Consider the following 21517-nt stretch of genomic DNA (forward strand, 5'->3'; position numbering starts at 1 on the left):
CATCGGCCCGCCATGATTACAAGGGCCAGACGACATAACATAGGGAGCACGCTCCCTTGGGGAATCCTTTACTTGCTGCCATCTCAAAACTTTGCAGGACAACCTATGGTTTCTCTTGGTATCATTTTGGACTACATGCCACTTTTTCATCGTTTTTTATGATATTTTTTTTGGGGGGGGAATTGAATGACCCAAAAAGTACAATTCTGACATTTTGGCTTTTTTTTTGACAACATAAATGATGCTGATTTTTTGAGAGTTCAAATTGTTATGGACACGAAGATACCAAATAGATTTTAGATGTTCTTATTTCATCACCGGTGCTCAGGAAAGATGTTACAGTATTGGAGGGGGTTCAAAGAAGAGCGACTAAACTAATACAGGGGACTCAGGCTAGCTGTGGTCCAGTTGCAAGGGCTGTGAAAAACCCTGTGGTAGACCCGGAGAGCTTGCCTTAGCTTGCTCGATGGGCCTGCCTCGATCTGAGAGGTCGAGGAGGGTCAACCGTTGAGGGCTGCGGGGTAGTGTAGGGACAGTTAGTAAAACAGACAGTTTCATTACTGCTAACCGTCATCAGAATATGCAGCATGATAGAAACACACGCTCATCATAACCTCAGGACACATTTTACCTGCACATAACCCTCAGGCGTCATTTGACGACACATTGCTCATTCTCGCCCCTGCCCTCTCCATCAAACTCAGAGAGATGGCGCTGATTTTGTACCTCCTTAACCCCTTATTGACCGCCCTATAGTGTTTTTAATCCCCACAGCCATAAAAACATGCTCATGCTGAGGATTACAGCCCTGGGGGCTGTGGACATGACAGCTCCTTGTTGTCAGCTGCCCGAGTGACCCCCAGTCACGCTATTGCCGTTATCCAAGTAAACAGTTAAAAACTTTAAAATTTCATCTTTCCTCATGAAAGAATTACATACCTAAAGCCCCCGGATTTATCCGCGGACCTTACCCCAGATTGCCGGGGTAATTTAAAATCTCCCTGTTGCTGGCTAGCAAACGTAGCTGAAAGCCTGGAGATTTCACGATGGGCACCGGTCCCGGCGCTCTCCCCGACACCCGGTTTGAATTTGGCGCCAAAAACCTCATGGCGCGTCTTGCTCCTTGCGGCCTCTCGCCGCCGCGACTGCTCTTATGACCGCCTCTCTTTGCAGTGGGACTCGGGCTGAGTCGCGCCGGGGGGGGGGGGGGGGTGTTTCTTCGCTTCGGGCGGCCTCGCCCGGCATCCCCCTCTTGTGCTGCTCCCTCTCCGGATACCGGCTCCCTTGCTGCTGGCTCGAGTGGCCCCCCCGACTCCGATCCCGACCTGCAGCTGGCGATTAACTCCTCCAGCCACTCGGCGCCATTCCGCTGGATTGCTTCTTGAATCTGTAGCCGCAAATCTTCCATCCTCAGTCTTGGGTCTTCTTGCTTCCACGGACCACTCTGGCACACTCTCCCTCTTCTTGCTTGCCCGGAGCAGGTGAGTTTAATTCAGGCGCGGGTCTCCTGCGGATCCGGACGGCTTCCATAGGCCTCAATAGAAGCCTGCAGGAGCCGTCCCCGCGGGAGTCCCACGCCTGAATGTATCATGTCCGGATTTTTTTCTGCACATGGGACCCGCGCCTGCAGGAAAAATGACATCCGCAGATATTTTACTACCTGCGGGTGTCTAATGCATCCCTATGGGGCGTGGATCCGCGTGCAGGAAAAACGATGCGGATTCAAAATCCGAATTTGCCCGTGGACATGGGGCCTAAGGCGGATTTTAACTCTTCTCCTGCCCGCGGATCCGCATCCCATAGGGATGCATTGATCACCCGCGGGTAGATAAATACCCGCGGATGGTCAATAAAAGTGATTTTTTTAAAAATTGAGCATGAAAAAATCTGGACCATGCTCCATTTTCGTGCGGGAGACCAAAATCGGAATTTACTCACCTGCTCCGGATCTTCCCTTCGCCGCGGCTGGCTGTATAACATATCCAGTCGTGTGAGACCGGCCTTCGGTAGATCGCTACCTTTTTATCACGTGACCAGGGACAGCTCAACGAGACCACCGATCACTGCTCCAGGCTCTTGGTGACCTTTGTTAGCCGGGAGCACAGAGATTTAAAATTTACCGGGCTCCCTAGCTGCTGCGCATGTGTCTGGCATTTTAAGGCAGGTTCATGCGCAGAAGCCGGAGAAGGTCCACGAAGGAGGATCACATCGAGGTTCAAATACGGAGGCCTCCGGTAAGAAGTTTCATCTCCTCTCACCGATCAAAGAGGGGAGATTAAACTTCAACTTTTTCTTAACTTTTACATGATCGCCGTTATCCAACCGAGGATAAGGATCCCGTCGGGGGACATCGCCGGAGGCCTTAGGGAAATATTTTCACCTTCCCTTACGGATTGGATTCGTGACAGGAGGTGAAGCTGTAACTCTTTTACTTTTACATGATCGCCGTTATCCATTGGCTAATGGCAATCACGTGACTGGGGACCACGTACTGCGGCCCACCATGAAATCTCCAGGCTCTCAGCTATGTTTGGTAGCCAGGAGCAGGGATATCTTAAATTACTCAGGCAATCTGCGGCTCTTGCATCGGCCAACGTTGACGACGGGCGTGTGCGCAGAAGCTGAGGTGAGGTCCAAGGGTAAATCCGGGGGCCTTAGGTATGTAATTGCATCTCCCCTCACGAATATGAGCGAAGATTACATTTTACCATTTTTTAACTTTCTGTTGACTTTTAAGGGTGACTGGTGGTCGCGCCAACAGCAGGGAGTTGTCATGTCAAGCACTGAGCTCCCATGAACGGCGGAGTCGTAGTCATGCAATGAGACTAGTGCTACGTGACCAAGATCGCTGTATAGCCCTGCGACCTCACACTCTCGGGCCGGCTTCACACCACCGGTTTCCTATTATTCAATCCGCAGTCGTCGTCCACACGGAGGATCTGCAGCAAATCACATGCATTGAAAGATACATACTACTGCTACTTCCTTCACACTCGCGGTCATCTGCATTACAGAATCTGCAGGAACGCAGGGTCGCCGGCTGGGGTAACGGCCAGATTCCGCTGTGGTATCCCGCATTCGGAATGTGAAGCGGTCGTGTGCAGCTGGCCTTACTGAAGACAATGTAGTTGCGATACAACTCACAAGTAGCTACGACCAATATATTGCAAAAATCCAACCTCGGTGAGGTTTTAGCACTCTATAGGTTGTGGGAACTTGCGCGACCCCATTGATATATTTGAGAATGCAAGTTCACAGGGCTGCACAGCGATCTTTGGTCACATGACCCATGTCATGGCGAAAGACTCCATAGAGCTCCAGCCTTAGGGCTCATGTCCACGATTGTGTTCTCACCGCAGAGACGCAGCGTTTTACGCATACCACCGTGGGCTCTTCGGCCAGATTCACACAGATGTATTTGCGTAGCATATTACGCATGAAAAATATACATGCTAAATACACGTCAGTAGAACCCGCTGATTGCAGCGAGTTCCTTCACATAAGTGTATTTTGCATGCGCATTTTGTCCAAAAAAAAAGCAGTCCCCTTTATTTTCTCGTGCATTTCTGCAGGGGAAGAACATGTATTATTCTAATTACACTAATTGCCTATTTCAATAAACGGCGGCATGGTTGCGTGTTTTTTTGCGCTTGCAAATGTGCTTGATTCATGCTAACAAAAGTACAGTAAGGGCCGCTTCACACAAACATATTTGTTTCAATGGGTGCCTTCAGAATTCTCTTTACAATATAGTTGCGTATAGGCTGCGGGTATATCCGCGACCACGGAGCACAATAGGCTCTATGCTGCGGATATCCGCGGTAAAATAGAACCTGCTGCGTTCTCTTTTCTGCTTCCATGGGTGGAAATTCTGCAGGAAATCCGGCAGCGGAATTTCCGCCCGTGTGCACGGGGCCTAAGGCTGCTCTAAGACGTGCGTTCAGAAAACACAGCTTAAAATCGTGGGTTTTTTACCTCAATTTTGAGCAGCACTTTTGAACGCATGGTAAAGCGGTTTTAATGCACCCCACAATTGTGATGGGTGGGGAGGTGCGTTAGAAAACGCAAATACAGGACAGATAGCGCTTAAAAATCACCGCTTCCGAGCTCACGTCTGAGTAATCGCATTCAAATCAATAGAAACAGTATACCGCAATAAAAAGCGGTGTGTGTGTGTGATTCTCATCTAGCGCAGGAAACGCGTTAATAGGGCTAATTCATGTATGGAAATTCGTTTTGCAGCTTTCCTAGCTATCCTCCGGCACGGCTACTTACCCGAAGTGATGCGAGGCGGTTTTGAGATAAAAATGCCTCACATCCGCGGGGAAATTGCATGTTGGCGAGGGAGTGATTCACGGCCCGATATCGCACTCGTCCGTGTGACGTTAGCTTTATAGTTTGGGGGATAGTTCTGGTATACACGCTGATTTTGTAGCATAGATGCGCTGTGAATTGAGGTGAATATATATTTTGGCAAGTCAGTCAATGGACCTAAAAGAGGAGTCAAGGCATGATCTACTGACTTAGGGCTAATGCCCACGGATGGATTTCTGCCGCGTTTCATGAACCTAATAATAGCTTACTGCCTTTAAATGTTCACACAGCATGAAAGAAATCGTGCCATGTTCTAATTGCCACGGGAAAACGCGCAGCCGGCGTCCATTGCAGTCAATTGAAGCCATGCATCACGTGATACATGGCGGAAGTATAGCATGATTACGCGTTTTTTTTGTTTTTTTCAGCCTCACTGCGGCTGTAGATTGCTGCGCCCGTGTGAAGGAGTCCTAAAGAATATTTAACATTAAGCAAAAACTAGTGCCAGATTCTTGACAAGCACACAAGCTACCGCTAATCTCTGCGCCAAAACTATGCCAAATGATTGTGCCCCAATACCTTTACCTTACTTATATTTGTTACTGTATTACTTTATTATTGCAACACACTGTATGCAAATGAGCCAGGTGTCTGGCAGGCTGATGTCACTGCATTGTGAGGTCATCAATTTAGAAGTATAAATACCGGCAGCCATGTTAGTCAGTCTCCACTGCAGCTTGGAGACGGGAGGTGGGGGAAACCCTATCTCCTCCGAGAAGCCACAGAACTGGACCTTTTTTTATTTTTAGCTGAGTGCATTTTTAATGCAGCACACAAGGGGGAGACAGCGGCCTACCAAAATCTACTGGGTCATATGATGCGGCTGGCGGTGGGCGGGGAAGCGGTTTTTACTCTATCTTCCGCTGTGCTACAGCGGAAGATAGCGTGACGGATGGCTTCCATTGACTAGAATGGAGGCCGGCCACGCGTACACCCGCGGCAAATAAAGCATACCGCGGGTGAGGTCGGGTGATTTCACAGTGCGGAATTCCGCGATGGAATTCCGCACCGTGAGCATTGAGCTATTAGGTTCAATAGAACCTAATAGCTGCGGGCAATGCAGCGGACTTACGCAGCGTATTACGCAGCGGAAATCCCTCCGTGGGAAGGAGCCCTAACTTTAGCCAGCAGAAGGCGCCATAGTATAAGGCAGAAAAAGAAAAGCCCCTAGGCAACCCCGAATCCAAAATTGGATTGCAGAGGGTTAAAGAGGCCCTGTCCTTTTTAGAACGACGGGGTAAAATCATACGTCCTGATCAGCCCCGCCCCTGACACGTTGGCACTTTGCGATAAATAAGTGGCTTTTGTGTTGCAGTTTGGGTACCCAGTCTCTAAAAGGTTCGCCATCACTGATATAGAGGAAGCCCCGACATGTTGGACATGTTGGATACACATGGGAGTGCAGCGCCAAAAACACATGGAACCGTAGTGAGAGGAAAAACAGTGTGAAAATGGCCTTATAAAGATATATTTTTACATTTAGGCTGGATTCCGACGAGCTTACGCATATTTGCACAGACAAAGAAATAACACGCAACGATTATCTCAGCTAGTGAAATAGACAATTAGTATAATATGCGTTCTTTCCCTATGAGAATGTGCGAGAAAATATAGTATGCTGCGTATTTTTTTGTGCGATCGAAATGCACAATGTATGTACGTACGTGCGTGTATGTATGTACGTACGTGCATGTATGTATGTATGTACGTACGTGTATGTATGTACGTACGTGCGTGTATGTATGTACGTACGTGCGTGTATGTATGTACGTACGTGTATGTATGTATGTACGTACGTGCATGTACGTGCGTGTATGTATGTACGTACATGCGTTTATGTATGTACGTGCGTGTATGTATGTACGTACGTACGCGTGTGTACGTACGCGTGTGTATGTACGTACGCGTGTGTACGTACGCGTGTGTATGTACGTACGCGTGTGTACACGTACGTCGAATTTGGACAATAATTTGCTGTGCTAAAATTTCATTTTATAGGCCGGATAACAGATTACATAAAATTTTTGAATTTTTATTTTTTATTTGGCATTTTTGGATACACTAATAGCTTTTATTTATTTTCTCACAATACTGTACCAAATTAGCACACAGCTAACAAAGCTTCGGAAAAACATACTAATTGTCCAAATGAGATGTCTGGATCTATTAAAGTTGTGGTGAAGAAAAGCAGGGACAGTATGTAGCTTATAGCGGTTTAGAGATTTATTAGAGATCTCCTGTGTGATCGTTGTCCGGGTCTCCTGGACTCATGGTTAGTGTAGGGAATAGCGGTATAACCAGGAGCTTAGAAGTTCGCCCGCTAGCTTCACGTTTTGTCTAAAATGTCAAGTAATACCTGTTCTTTATAATCAGCCTATCTGTTAGTAGTGGTTGCATTTTTGGCTTCTGTATGCAGTGTTTTCTATCTCTGTGTATTCTGTTCCGTCTCTGTTATATGCCATGCGTGTGTCCTGTTCTGTGGCTCCTAGGATCAGCTATGGCCCAGTTCCGAAGACCGCTGGGCCGCCCTCTTATTTGGGCGATGTCTACGCTTAGGTTGGGCCACTGTCGACCCCCCCCCCCCCCTTTTAGCACAGGGTCAGTGGCATGGATTCCATGTGAATTTCCTGTGTGCATGTATACTACTAGACTACTAGTCCTTTGGTCACGATGGTGTTGGCAGTCTGCTAAATCTGCCCACACGATCATAACAGTCTGTTCAGAAAGCCACATAGTACTGATTACATTTTGGGTCCTATTTGTGCATACTAACATAACATTAGGGCCACAATGGGTACATTTCTGAAAACAATACAAACAGGGGTATCCATTTTGGGGTGTCAGTGCACATGAAAATGATTTTGGGGGAAAAAATTTTAGAATAGCACATTACCCGAACACTTTTTTTTTTTTTTTAATCTAAATTGCATTAATTTCTGAAAATGTGGGATCTAAATAATGTGGCGCGCATGCGCAGAAGCCGGCGAGCCCGGCAAATTCAAAATCTCCCTGCACCCGGCTGTCACAGATAGCCGAGTGCAGGGAGATATGACTGGGATAACGGTGATCATATAAAGTTAAAAAGTAAAAAAAAAAAAAAAGTTAAAAGTTTAAAAAGTTAAAGTTTCATCTCCCCTTACGGATCGTATCCGTAAGGGGGATGAAATTACGTACCCAAGGTCCCGGATTTGTTCCCTGGTGGGATGTTGATCCGTGGACCTTACCCCAGCTTCTGCGCATGCGCCCGTCAGCATGATGGCGGACGCATGCGCAAAAGTGAAAGATTGCCCAATAAATGTAACATCTCCCTGCTGCTGGCTACCAAAGGTCGCCAAGAGCCTGGAGATGTCACGGGGAGCCGCGGTATACGGTTACTGGTCACGTGATCGCCGTTATCCAATGCATAATGGCGATCACGTAAAAGTTCTTTAAAAAGTGGCAGTTTCATCTCCCCTCACCGAAGCGATCGGTGAGAGGAGATGAAACATCTTCTCGGAGGCTTCCGCATTTGAATCCAGATGCGATTATCCTCCATGGATCCTGCCAGCTCCTGGGTATGCGCCCGCCGGCAGAATGCCGGACACATTCGCAGGAGCTGGGGAGCCCAGGAAATTTTAAATCTCCTTGCTCCCAGCGACCAATGGTTGCTGCGTGCTTGGAGCAGTGACCGGGGGCCTCGTTGAGCGGTCCCCGGTCACATGATAAAGTAGGGAACTAACATTAGGCCGGTCACACATGACCGGAGAGGAATTACGGGTTCTGCATGCGCTTGATCAACGGTAATCCACGGATCAATCGCATGCATTGGATTACACAATTCCCCCCAATTAGCGGGTCGGAATTGCGTAATCCACTCGCAGAAACCACACACACATATATACACACACACACACAAGGCTCTCACCCTGCAGCTGCTCCTCCTCAGCGATGCTCTCCTTGCTGCAGAGATCATGTTCTCTGCATTCCCCTTCCCTCCTCCGCGGCCGTTGTCAGTCTGCTATCGGCACTCCTCTATTACTGTCTGCATTAGACAGAACAAGCCGAGAGCAGACTGCCTACTGACAGCAGCACGGAGGAGTGAGGGAACTTACTGCATAGGCGGCGGGCCGGATTCGGCCTGCGGGCATTGTTTGACACCTGTGCTCTAGATCAGTGGTCCCCAACCTTTTTGGCACCAGGGACCGGCTTCAAGCAAGACCATTTTTACAAGGCCCGGCAGGGTTGGGCGGGACATGGGCGGGGCTTTGGTTATAGGGGGCGGGGTTATGAAGGGGGCGGGGTTATGAATGGGGTTGGAGTTTAGTGCATTCTTATTTAGTTATGACATTAGAATGTCCTGGCAGTACACACATAGGGTAGTGTATAATCCCCCCCCCCCAGAACACACATAGGGCAGCATATAATTTATCTCCCCCCCCCCAGTAATAGACAGCCCCCATCCCTCAGTAATAGACAGCCCCCACCTCTCAGTAATTAGCAGCCCCTCCCCCTGTAATAAGCAGGTCCCCCCCCCCCAGTAATAAGCAGGTCCCCCCCCCAGTAATAGGCAGCGCCCCACCCCCAGTAATAGGCAGCGCCCCCCCCAAGTAATAGGCAGCGCCCCCCCCCAAGTAATAGGCAGCCTCCTTAGTAATAGGCAGCCCCTTCCCCTGTAATAAGTAGTCCCCACCCCAGTAATAAGCAGCCCCCCCCAGTAAGCAATCCCCCCCAGTAATACGCAGGTCCCCCCCCCAGTAATAACCAGCCCCCACAGTAATAAGCAACCCCATTCCCCTGTAATAAGAACACCCCCCCCAGTAATAAGCAGGTTCCCCCCAGTAATAAGCAGCCCCCCCCCAGTAATAGGCAGCCCCTTCCCCTGTAATAAGTAGCCCCCCCCCAGTAATAAGCAGCCCCCCCAGTAAGCAACCCCTCCAGTAATAAGCAGGTCCCCCCCCCCCCAGTAATAGGCAGCCCCCCCGTAATAGGCAGCCCCTTCCCCTGTAATAAGTAGCCCCCCCCCCCCAGTAATAAGCAGCCCCCCCAGTAAGCAACCCCTCCAGTAATAAGCAGGTCCCCCCCCCCAGTAATAGGCAGCCCCCCCGTAATAGGCAGCCCCCCAGTAATAGGCAGCCCCTTCCCCTGTAATAAGTAGCCCCCCCCCCAGTAATAAGCAGCCCCTTCCCCTGTAATAAGTAGCCCTCCCCCCAGTAATAAGCACACCCCCTCCCCCCTCCCCAGTAAGCAACCCCCCTGTAATAAGCAGGTCCCCCAGTAGTAAGTAGCCCCCCCCAGTAATAGGCAGCCCCTTCCCCTGTAATAAGTAGCCCCCCAGTAATAGGCAGCCCCTTCCCCAGTAATAACCAGCCCCCCCAGTAATAGGCAGCCCCTTCCCCTGTAATAAGTAGCCCCCCAACCCATATACTTACCTCCTCCCTGCTGTCGCTCTCTGTCTGCTTGCCCTGACGTCAGCCCGGAACGCTTCCTCCCCGAGTCCTCTCCTGCGGAACTAATGAGCAGGGGACTCGGGGAAGAGTATCCTGGCTGCACAGACGTCAGTGTGCGCCGGCATCAGCGCGATTACCAGCGGGGAGCTGCGGCGCCCTCGCTGGTAATCGCTTCGGTGGTCAGCGGCGTCGGCACGCCGCGGGCCACATAGCACAAGGCAGCGGGCCGGATTCGGCCCGCGGGCCTTGTGTTTAGAGTAAAAGTTCCCGGCGGTGCCGCGGACCGGCGCTAAGCACCCAACGGCCCGGCCCCGGGCCGCGGCCCGGCGGTTGGGGACCCCTGCTCTAGATCATACAAACTTCTAGGCTGTGGGAGTTGCCGTCCTAAATGCGCAGACCGGTGCCAGCGGCCGGGGAGTGACGTTTCTGTGTGGGGCTCTGCGATCCCTGCACAGAAATAGAGCATGCCGCGGTTTGTTTTCCACGTGTGATTTCGCGCGGACAAACCGCGGCCGTCTGCCTAGGATTGCGTTTTCTAACGCAATCCTATAGCAGCTTCCATGGGTGGAAATTCTGCGGGAAATCCGGCAGCGGAATTTCCGCCCGTGTGCACGGGGCCTAGGGCTGCTCTAAGACGTGCATTCAGAAAACACAGCTTAAAATCGTGGGTTTTTTACCTCAATTTTTAGCAGCACTTTTGAACGCATGGTAAAGCGGTTTTAATGCACCCCACAATTGTGATAGGTGGGGAGGTGCGTTAGAAAACGCAAATACAGGACAGATAGCGCTTAAAAATCACCGCTTCCGAGCTCACGTCTGAGTAATCGCATTCAAATCAATGGAAGCAGTATACCGCAATAAAAAGTGGTGTGTGTGTGTGATTTTCATCTAGTGCAGGAAACGCGTTAATAGGGCTAATTCATGTATGGAAATTCGTTTTGCAGCTGTATGCAGCATGATTTAGGTATGGGTACGCGGTGAGAAAGGTAAGGGGGGGCCCTGAGCTGAACTTTTGCACCCGGGCCCTTGAGCCTTTAGGTACGCCCCTGACCCTAAGGGTGTTTCTCACCTCATCTTTCTGCGTTTTATATACAAAAATGACAGGAAAGGGTTGTGACCCGGCGGCCGTCGCAGGGAGAAGATGACCATCGCCACTGTATGCCACGGAAAGGGGTGAACGCGCGTGTGAACTGGCATTTCAAGCGCAACCCGATTACTGTAAACCTTGTTTATGCACAAATACGCTCCACTGCGACAATAGTCTTGGCGTGTACACTCGTCTGCCGAAGCCCTAGGGCCTCTTTCACACGGCGTGCTAAATTTAGCAGAAAAGCGGTCGCAGAAACCGCAATGATTTTTACGTGCATTTGCGCTCCCGATATTCCATTAGAGTCTAAGGGGGTAAGCAAATTCGCTCTCATATGCATAAAATTGCGCCGAGGGCTCCTTCACACGAATGTACTTTAGTCCCCTTATAGTTCTGATCCCAGGAATGCACAAAAATCAAGACTGAAAAACTGGTTGCTCATTGGCAACCCCTGGCTGGGGTTCTGTACCAGCGAGAGATTATTTTAAAATTTAGTTCTTGGAGTCTGGAGTATACCGACCCCTTGTGTGTCAGGGCAAACGCTTTGACCCAATCATTCGGCTGCAGGTGCCTTCCCAATTCTTCTTCCCACGCGTGGACAAAGTCTAGGGGACCATCCCCCATCTCCCGGTCCAGCATCATCTTATAAAGTACTGAGATTGGGTGGCTGATGGGGGCTGTGGACATGCACAATTTTTCAAAGTCAGTGGGGTCTTCCGCCCCCCGGGACTCAGGACCCAGGGTGTCTATCGCACTCCTCAGCTGGAAGTATTCTAGCCACGTCCCTGGTGGAACGATGCGTCCTTCAAATAGTTCCGTCAGTGGTTTCAGATTGTCTCCTGTCATTACGTCTCTTAGTCGTGGCGCGGGGTTTATTGACGTGGTCGCTAGGGTTTTTCGGTGTAGGAAGGCCTCAAATTGGGGGTTAGCTAGTAGAGGTGTGAAGGGGCCTGGCACTGAGATCAGTTCTGTATCCCTTGCAAAGCCCGACCAGGCTCTTGTTAGCTGGTTCAGCAGTGGGGACATTACTGTAAGGCGCCTAATTAAGGTCTGCGGGATCCAGAATACTCCCTGCGTCTGCCTGGCATCTAGGTCGTATTCTAGTTCAACCCAGAGTTTGGAGCTCCGGTTCCTGAGCAGGTTTAGCACGCAGTTCGCTATGTTAGCTTTATAATACAGTGAAAAGTCTGGGAGGCCCAGGCCTCCCCTGGGTTTGTCTCTGGTCAGGGTTCTGTATTTAAGTCTGGGACTGCGGCCTCGCCAGACAAACTTAGTAATCAGGGAGCGGATGTGCTTAAAATAGGCCCTGTGCAGTTTTATGGGGAATGCTTGGCATATGTACAGGAACTTTGGTAAGACGTCCATTTTGACCGCGTTCACCCTTCCCGCCCAGGATAGGAAGAGGGGACTCCATTTCCCCAGGTCTCTCTCTAAGTTTGTTAGGAAGGGTTTAAAGTTTAGGTCGTATACGTTTGCGGGGTCTTCCGGCAGTTGTATTCCTAAGTATTTGAGGGATTTCGATTGCCATTTGAGTGGGAAAAGTTCCTGTAGGGAGTGTGCTTCGTCCCTTGGGAGGGAGATATTTAGCATTTCGGTTTTTTGCAGGTTGATTTTGAAGTTGCTAATCGCACTAAATTTGTCGAATTCCTGCAGAAGAACCGGGATCCCTATTCTCGGGCAGGATAAATATAGCAGGAGGTCGTCTGCGAATAAAGAGAGTTTAAGCTCCCTCTGGCCCAGTTTAACCCCTCTTATGGCATCGTTTTTTCTTATGGCGTTGGCCAGGGACTCCATCGTCAATATGTATAAAAAGGGGGACAGCGGGCAGCCCTGTCGCGTTCCGTTTCGTATGGGGATGTTATCTGAGAGGGCGCCGTTGATTCTGATCCTCGCCGAGGGGTTCCCGTATAGCGCCATAATCCACTCCCTCATGCGGGGCCCCAGTCCCACTCTCCCCAGTGTGCCCTCTAAGAACCTCCATCCGACCCTGTCGAAGGCCTTTTCGGCGTCGACCGCCATAAGGCCTAATGGAGACCTCTCTTGTCGGGCCCGCGAGATCAGTGACATGGTTTTTATTATATTGTCCCTCCCCTCTCTTCCCGGGACAAACCCCACCTGGTCTCTATGTATTAGTTTCGGGATGTATGGCTGAAGTCGGGTGGCGATTGACTTGGCGAAAAGTTTAACGTCTACGTTTAGGAGTGAAATAGGCCTGTAACTACCGCACTCCGTAGCGTCTTTTCCCGGTTTGGGTATTACGACCAGGTGTGCCTGCAAGGCCTGAGTCGGGAAGGGGCAGCCTCTGTTTATTGCATTGAAAGAATTGGTCAGCAATGGGGCTAATTCGTTTTTGAATAGTTTATAGAATTTTGGGGTCAGTCCGTCTGGGCCCGGGCTCTTGCCTACTTTTAGCTCTTTGATGAGGGCTGAGACTTCTGTGGGGGAGAAGTCCTCTTCCATTTCCGCGGACGCTTCTGGATCTATAGGTCCAGGAGCGTGGCTGTCTAGGTATTCCTCGACTTCACTGTCCCTCGGGGTCCGAGCGGGGTCTCTCTCTATGTTATATAGGCTGCTATAGTATTCGCGGAAGGCCTCGAGAATTTCGGTAGTTGAGTGGGCTACTCCTCCCTGTCGCTTTTGTATTTTCGGGATATAAGTCAGGGGGGCCTTGGGGTGTAGGGTCTTTGAGAGCCATTTCCCACATTTATCTCCATACTCGAACGCGCATCTGCGCATCTTGTCTCTGAATCCTAGTGTCCTTTGGTCGAGTATCGAGAGGATTTGTTGACGAATTGTGGAGATTTCCACTTTCGTGTTCTCTGTGGGTCTACCTTTGTTTAGTCTCTCTTTTGTCTGTAATTCTTCTAAGAGTCTTTTCAGTTTTGCTGACCTGTCTTTTTTTAAGCGGGATCCATGGGAGATGAAGACGCCTCGTAGGACGCACTTCAGGGCCTCCCATTTAATGGGGGGGTCTGTGTGGTCCTCCCTGTGTGTTTCCGCGAACATCTCTATTGTTTTTTTTATGTCTCCGGCGCAGACAGCGTCGTTAAGCAAATTGTCGTTGAGTTTCCACTGAAATGTTTTGGGAGGTCCTCCCACTCTAGAGAGACCCCCATAGATAGGGGCGTGGTCTGACCACAGGAAGGGGCCTATGGAGCACGAGGGGCCATGGTCCAACAGTCTGTGGGATATAAAAAGGTGGTCTATTCGGCTGTAGCTGTTATGCACCGCCGAATGGAAGCTATAGTCCCTGACCCCGGGGTGCAAAATCCTCCACAGGTCCACCAACCTCAGCCTATCTAGTTCTTTTTTGAATGTGCGACGTGCTGCGTGGGAGATGGGGGACTTACCAACCGACGAGTCCAGTCCTGGGTCCATCACTAGATTAAGGTCGCCGCCTAGGATCACGTCAGAGCCATCAGCGAAGTCAGCCAGTTTTCTCAAAGTTGTCAGCCCGAAGGAGATCTGGTCCTGATTGGGGAAATAAATGTTAGCAATTGAGATTATTGAATTCATGACCTCTAGTTTTAAGAAGATGTAACGGCCCTGTGGGTCGACCATTTGATCGATCACCTCATGTTGGAAGGACTTGTGTAGTGCCACCGAGACCCCCCTCGCCTTTTTTGTGGGGTGCGGGCTGTGGACCCACGTGGTGTAGAATTTAGAGGAAAAGCGTGGAATGTTGTCTGCTTTAAAGAGGGTCTCTTGCAGTAAGGCTACCATTATTTTTTTCTTATGTAAGTGATACAGAACTTGGCTTCTTTTCCCCGGAGTGTTCAGGCCTTTAACATTGTAAGTGCAGACTGTTACGTTGGCCATATCTCTAGTAGTTGAGTGAGCGTGTTTTGGAATGCTAGGTGACCAATCTTAGGGTGTGGGGGGGGGGGGTAAGGCACAAGTGGGAGAGGTGGGAAGGGGGGGTGAAAGAACAACACAGAAACAGACAGGAGAAATATAACATATATGGGGTGAGGCCCCATTAAACTTTCCTCAGTGCAGTTTAAGGAAAACACCTTACGTGGCAGCGCCCGGGCTGCACCCTCTGCTGGGGAACGAACGAAACCTGGCATCGGAGCTGTGCCCCGTTACGGCCGCGGCTAGAACAAATATAACATTTTAAGGCTATAGCTTAGTGGCTCCGTTCTCAGGAGCGTTAGTGATGTCTCAGCGGGTCTCTGGAGCGGGTGGGCAAGCGGGGACGTCGGCTTGCGTTTGTCTCTTGACAGTTGGTCGGCATCTCAGAAGAGAGGGTCTGGGTTGTCAGCGTTTGGTTTTGTCGCTGGCTCTTTGCCATGGGGAGCCCACAGCGGGAGCCAGCGCCCCTACGTGTCTGGGCCAGTCCGGTAAGTCAATCATCGGGAGTTCGAATGTGTGCAGGAAATTGGGCAGATCCCCCAGGGACCTAAAGGTTGCTCTTTTGTTCCCTTTGCGCGCCTGCAGTTGGAAGGGGTAGCCCCATTGATATAGAATGTCCTTATCTCTCAGCGCCGTCAGTAGTGGTTTTAGTGCTCTTCTTTGTTGAAGTGTGCGGCGGGAAAGGTCTTGTAGGATGAGAATGGGGGACCCTTTGTAGTGTAGATTTCCAGCATCTCTAGCGCTTCTCATTATCTGTTCTTTCTCCTGGAAGAAGTGCACTCTGCACACTACATCTCGCGGCCTTGCGGGGTCTGCGGAGCGCGGGCCCAGAGTGCGGTGTATTCTGTCGATCTCTATGAGGTCTTCTGGTGGGCGTTTCAGTAAGTCGTTGAAGAATTTTTGTGCCCAGGTGGCAAGTTGGTTGTGCTCGACCCTTTCGTCTAGGCCTCTTATGCGCAAATTGTTCCGCCTATGGCGGTTTTCAAGGTCGTCTAAGTGAAGAAACAACTCCGAAATTTGGGCCGACTGTGCTTGGATGACCTTTCTGTGCGAGTCGACAGTGTCAATTAGCTTTTCCTGTATTTCCTCCACTTCCCCAAGGCGTTGACCTACGTGCAGGATGTCTTTTTGTAGACCTGTAATGTCTCTTTTGTGGGATTGTTCGAGCTTATATAGAGATTCGTCCAGATCTCTTTTGGTGGGGAGTGAACGCAGGTGTGCGCGCCAATCCCATTGCTCCTCTTCGCAATGTGAGTCTGGTGGAGGGTGCTGGCGTGGGCCCCTTGTGTTTGCCCCTGAGGGTGATGAATAGGGGGAGCATGGGGGGCTACAGGGCTCTTGAGATACTGCCAGTTCTTCTGTGTCCTTTGTGGGCCGCCCCTCCCCCGCTGCTGTTTGTGTGCCTGGTGGGGAGTGCTGTAGCTCGGCCTGTGGTGTTGCCGTGTCAGGGTGGATTTTATCTGACCTGCTTTGCGATCCTCCCTGCGACTGTGAGCAGTTTGTGGATCTGGGCTCCCTGGACTGGCAGCTTGCGCTATCGTCCGAGTCGTCCGTCTCAGCGGCTCTCTCCTTCTGCACACTGCTGCTAGGTCGCGCCGGACCTCCCGTCGGCGCCATCTTGATTTTTCCCCGCTCACCGGCCGCCTCTGCTTGCGGTCTCAGGAACGGCTCCAAACTGCCTGCACTGCGTTCCGGAGTGCGCCCCGAGGTGTTCTGGGCTCTCTTGCGCCCCATGACGTCTCTCTGTGCCGCTGTGATAGCTTGTGGAGCCTTAAAGAAGCCGCGGCCGCCGGAGCGCGTCTCAGAAGCGACTTACTCCGGCATCAGGTAGCTCCGCCCCCCCCTTTTTAAACTTTTTAAAAAAACTTTTTAAACTTTTTTTTTACTTTTTCACACTTTTTTTTTTAACTTTACATGATCACTGTCATCCACCCAGACACATGTTTTTACGTCCTCAGGGATTAAGGCCCACTTGGGCAGGACGTAAAAACACTATGGGCTGGTCACTAAGGGGTTAAGAATTAAATTATGCAAACCGAATAATACGAAATGTAACGATTGGCCAATTTTGCATCTTTCAAATAATGTGGAATATGATTTAGACGCGTTACCACTGAGAAACAAGGCGAGGTTCATCCATAGACTCATCACAACAGTTCTTTTGTTTTATTATATACTTTATTATTGTGATTTGCATTTTATGTACTTTGTCAAATCAATAATTTAGAAAATCAATAAAATATTTGTTGATGAAAATGGACAAATGTTTCCGCTTACCTGTACAGAGCTGACGGAAAATGCGTTTTTCCCATGGAATCGGCTCTTTAACCCCTTAACGACGGCCCCATCGGGATTCTACGTCCTGGCCGGCTGGGCTTTATTCCTAGAGGACGTAGTTTTATGCATCCTCTAGGAATGACAGCCCTGCAGGCTCAGGACGTGATAGCTCCATGCTGCCGGTTACCGGAGGTAGCCGACAGCATGGAGCTGTCATCCCGGGCCGCGGGACCCCACCCCCGGTCACGCGATCGCGTTAAACTCAATGGAAAGTTAAAAACAATTAAAGTTTCAGCTCCCCTTACGGATCCGATCCGTAAGGGGAGCTGAGAGTACTCACCTCCGGTCCTCCGCAGCGTCCGGATCCTTCTGTCTTCTCCCCGGCACTGCCGCCGGCGTCTGCGCGTGCGCGCCAGACGCATTACGTCACGCGCATGCACAGAGAGCCGGGAGGCCCGGGAAATTTAAAAATTCCCTGCTCTCGACTAGAATGAGTAGCCGAGAGCAGGGAGCTGTCACCGGGAGCTGCTGTATGCGGTTCCCGCTCACATGATCCACCATTTTGCTTTTGTTGGTATCGGGTTGCATGCATTGATCGTGTCCTGTATGTGATAGTATAATATAGATATTTTCCCCGCTGTGGTGGTGGTGTTACCTATTATGTCCGCCACTATGTTCGTTGTCACTGTTATTTCCGCCAAATTCTTTTACATCTGTGACTGAAGGCTTAGAAGGGTATTTCAATCTCAGCAAATAAAAGTAATACCTTGTATAATCAAAAATTAAAATTTTCCAATATAATTTATAAGCGACTATATGCATAAAACAATGCGGGTGTCCCGTAGTGTACTAACGGTCTATGTGATGCCGACTCTGTCGGCAGAGACTGCGTATGGCAGCGAGTGTACTGCGCATGACTACGTATCTCACGTACACGATCATGCGATGTGTGACTGTCATTTTCTTCTAATTCCCTGCTCTGTTTCATCGTGGGGGTTGCATATGTATTGCGTATGGACAGTGCTGTATATACGCTGCCCATACAAAAGTATAGGGCTCACACTGCGTGGTATGTGGAGAAATAGAGCAAGCTGCCATCTTTTCCTCGCTCGGATCTACACACAGTGTTTACACGCTAATGTGAATGGATCAATAAAAGTCAGACAACAAAAAAAAAAAATCACAGAGAGCGGCCATATACTCACTGATATACTGATTCACCACGTGTCACACGGCAGTACATCGCATGAGCCCTAAAGTAGAACATGCTGCGTACCTATTTATGTAGTCTAATAGAGCCTCATGAGTGTGAATAAGCTGGTTCCTTTGGGTAAGTGAGATTTTTGGCCCGTGCGAAAGGGGCATTACTGTATGCTAAACTGTTCACTTCATTTTCATTGCCTTCTATGACATTTATGGAAATGGCACGGCACAAATTATTGTTAGGGGTTCCATCACAGGTGCGAAAATCAGCATCCCCACCACACTCCCCTTGTGCAGCTGTACCGCCTCCACACTCCCCGCATGTAACCGCGCCGCCTCCACACTCCCCGCATGTAAACACACCGTCACTACACTCCCCAGCATGTAACCACACCATCACCACACTCCCCGCATGTAACCCCACCATCACCACACCGCCCTTATGTAACCGTACTGCCACCACACTCCCAGCATGTAACCGTACCATCACCACACCTTCCTCATGTAACCATTGCGCCTCCACACTCTCCGCACCGTCACCACACTCCCCGCACATAACCGCACCGCCACCACAATTCCCTCATGTTACCGTGCCGCCACTACACTCCCTGCACGTAACCGCGCCGCCACCACACTCCCTGCACGTAACCGCGCCGCCACTGTCAAAATATGCAGTACATCCCTAGATAAATTCGTTAAGGGGTCTAGTTTTTAAAATGGGGTCATTTGTGGGGGTTCTATATGGTTTTGGGCGCTCAAGAACTCTACAAGTGGGCAATGGGGCCTAAAAGGACTTCAAGCAAAATCTATGTTCTGAAAGCCACCGATTACTCCTTTTATTTTGGGCCCCGTTGTGTATCCAGACATAAGATTAGGGCCACAATGGGTATGTCTCTGAACACGGGACAAACAGGGGTATCCATTTTTGGGTGCAAGTCTTCCTTCATATGTGTGCTGTACAAAAAAAGCTGTTTTTAAAATGACAGAATTGCCGAAAAAACGAAAATCACAATTTTTTCCTTTTGCTTGGTTTGAATTCATTCAAAAACTGTGGGGTCAAAATATGCAGTACACCCCTAGATAAATTCCTTAAGGGGTCTAGTTTTCAAAATGGGGTCATTTGTGGGGGGTTTCTATTGTTTTGGGCGCTCAAGAACTCTACATGTGTGCTATGGGGCCTAAAAGGACTTCAAGCAAAATTTCTGTTTTGAAAGACACTGACTACTCCTTTCATTTTGGGCCCCGTTGTGGACTCAGATATAACAATAGGGCCACAATGGGTATATTTCTGAACACGGGAGAAATAGGGGTATCCATTTTGGGGTGTAAATCATGATTTTCATGTAAACTATAGGAAAAAAATATGTCTTTAAAATAACAGATTTGCAAAAATATGAAATTTTACTTTTTCTCCTCTAAATTGAATTAATTCCTGAAAAGAAACTGTGGGGTCAAAATACTCATGACACCCCTCAGTGAATACATTAAGGGGTGTAGTTTTTAAAATGAGGTCATTTGGGGGGGTATCTATTATTCTGACACTCATGAGCCTTTCCAATCTCGGCTTGGTATAGAAAAACAAAGTGTTCCTCAAAATGCTAAAAAGTAATGTTAAATTTGTACGTCTCCTAAATAGTTAAAAAAAAACGAAAGTTTTTCCAATGTGCGCCCAAAATAAAGTAAACGGGTGGAAATATAAATCTTAGCAAAAATTTCTATATTATGTTTGCACATATTTAAGATATTGCAGTTGGAAATGTGAAAAAAATGACGATTTTTTTCAAAATTTTCCCAATTTTGGCGCTTTTAATAAATAAACACAATTTCTATCGGTCTATTTTTTCCGCCTAAATGAAGCACAACATGTGGCGAAAAAACAATGTCAGAATCGCTTGGATATGCAAAACCTTTCTGGTGTTTTTCCATGTTAAAGTGACACATGTCAGATTTGCCAAATTTGGCCTGGTCATTAAGGCGCAAACAGGCTTGGTCACTAAGGGGTTAAATATGAGCCATACAGAAGTTATTCACTTACCTGCTCCGTTGCTGGCGTGCCCGTCTCCATGGGTCCGTCTAATTTCGCTGGCTTCTTGCTTTTTTAGACGCGCTTGCGCTGTGCGGTCTTCTGCCTGGTGAATGGGGCCGCTCGTGCCGGAGAGCTGCTCACCGCGTCGTCATCGTAGCTCCGCCCCGTCACGTGTGCCGATTCCAGCCAGAAATCTTAGGCTTAGTTTTGTCCCAATATACGGCCGTGACAATCACCAGCGATCCTTTTTTTTAGAGGATTAAATCGCATCGCTGCCGCGCACATTAAAAACCGCATGTTTTTGTTTAACGTGCAAGTCGGTAGGACTTTCCAATGTTAACATTGCAGCGCATATTTTTCGCCTTGTGATGCGCTAAAACGCAGCCTCCATAGGATTACATGGGAGATTTTAAAAAACGCACTGCGCAGAAGGACACAGCAGGCTGTGATTTTCTCTCTCAACATCACATCAGTGAAAACCTTGCTGAAGGGAAGGGAACCGTCGGGAATCATTGGCTGCGAAATCTGCTTTTTTTTTCAATAACCAACGCATCGGTTAAAAATGGCGCGATTTTACCCGCCGGTTTGAAACCACCCTAGAGAAAAATAGGGCAAAAAGATGGAGAACTGGGAGGTGACCCGCTAATCTCTATGGTGCTGTAAGTTTGGGTAAATCCAATAGGTGGTGCAGCACGTTTCTGTAAAACCAACAGAGGGCGCTGCAATGTTACTGTAGAAACCAATGGACAGCATGGCAGGTAGCTATACATAAACTATACAAAATCTGATTGGTTGCTGCTGCCGCCGCCATTTTTTTAAAAGGTACGCTCAGTTCTTTCATAGAGAACAAGAAGGTAGGTACTTACAATTCAGGTAGGTAGGTTCAGTTTGGGCCTGGGAGAGACTCCAGTGGAGACTGACGGAAAAATGGCTGCTTACAACCTGTGGTCCTTGTTTCGGGTGCGTGTGTCACCATCGATCTAATGTATCTTACTGCATAGATATATATCTAGCTATAAAAAATAGACAGTTATATATCAATATAGATATTTCTAAAAATATCTAGCTTTACGTATAAATTTAAACTTCTATAGTTATGGTTTTGTAAGGCTGAAAACAGACATACAGAATTTGTATTATTATCAGCATTATTCTTATAATTGCCATTGATGTTATTCCAGGGTCAGGTAATACACTGCATGAGGCTTTGACCAATTTTTACTATTTTAGGTAAAAAGCTGCATTGACTGCACTTCTGCATTTAGTGCG

At 49.0% G+C, this 21517-nt stretch overlaps 1 long non-coding RNA gene across 1 annotated transcript in view; it reads right to left on the reverse strand.

Annotated features, from left to right (window-relative positions):
• LOC136602828 (uncharacterized) overlaps window positions 1-21517 on the reverse strand; it is a 125426-nt gene that overhangs the window by 484 nt on the left and 103425 nt on the right. The window contains exon 2 of the long non-coding RNA XR_010789565.1: window positions 14238-14358. This is a non-coding gene — a long non-coding RNA (uncharacterized lncRNA). The remainder of the gene's footprint in view (window positions 1-14237; window positions 14359-21517) is intronic.

Source organism: Eleutherodactylus coqui, unplaced genomic scaffold (assembly GCF_035609145.1).
Source record: "Eleutherodactylus coqui strain aEleCoq1 unplaced genomic scaffold, aEleCoq1.hap1 HAP1_SCAFFOLD_57, whole genome shotgun sequence".
In the NCBI taxonomy this organism is placed as follows: Eukaryota; Metazoa; Chordata; class Amphibia; order Anura; family Eleutherodactylidae; genus Eleutherodactylus; species Eleutherodactylus coqui.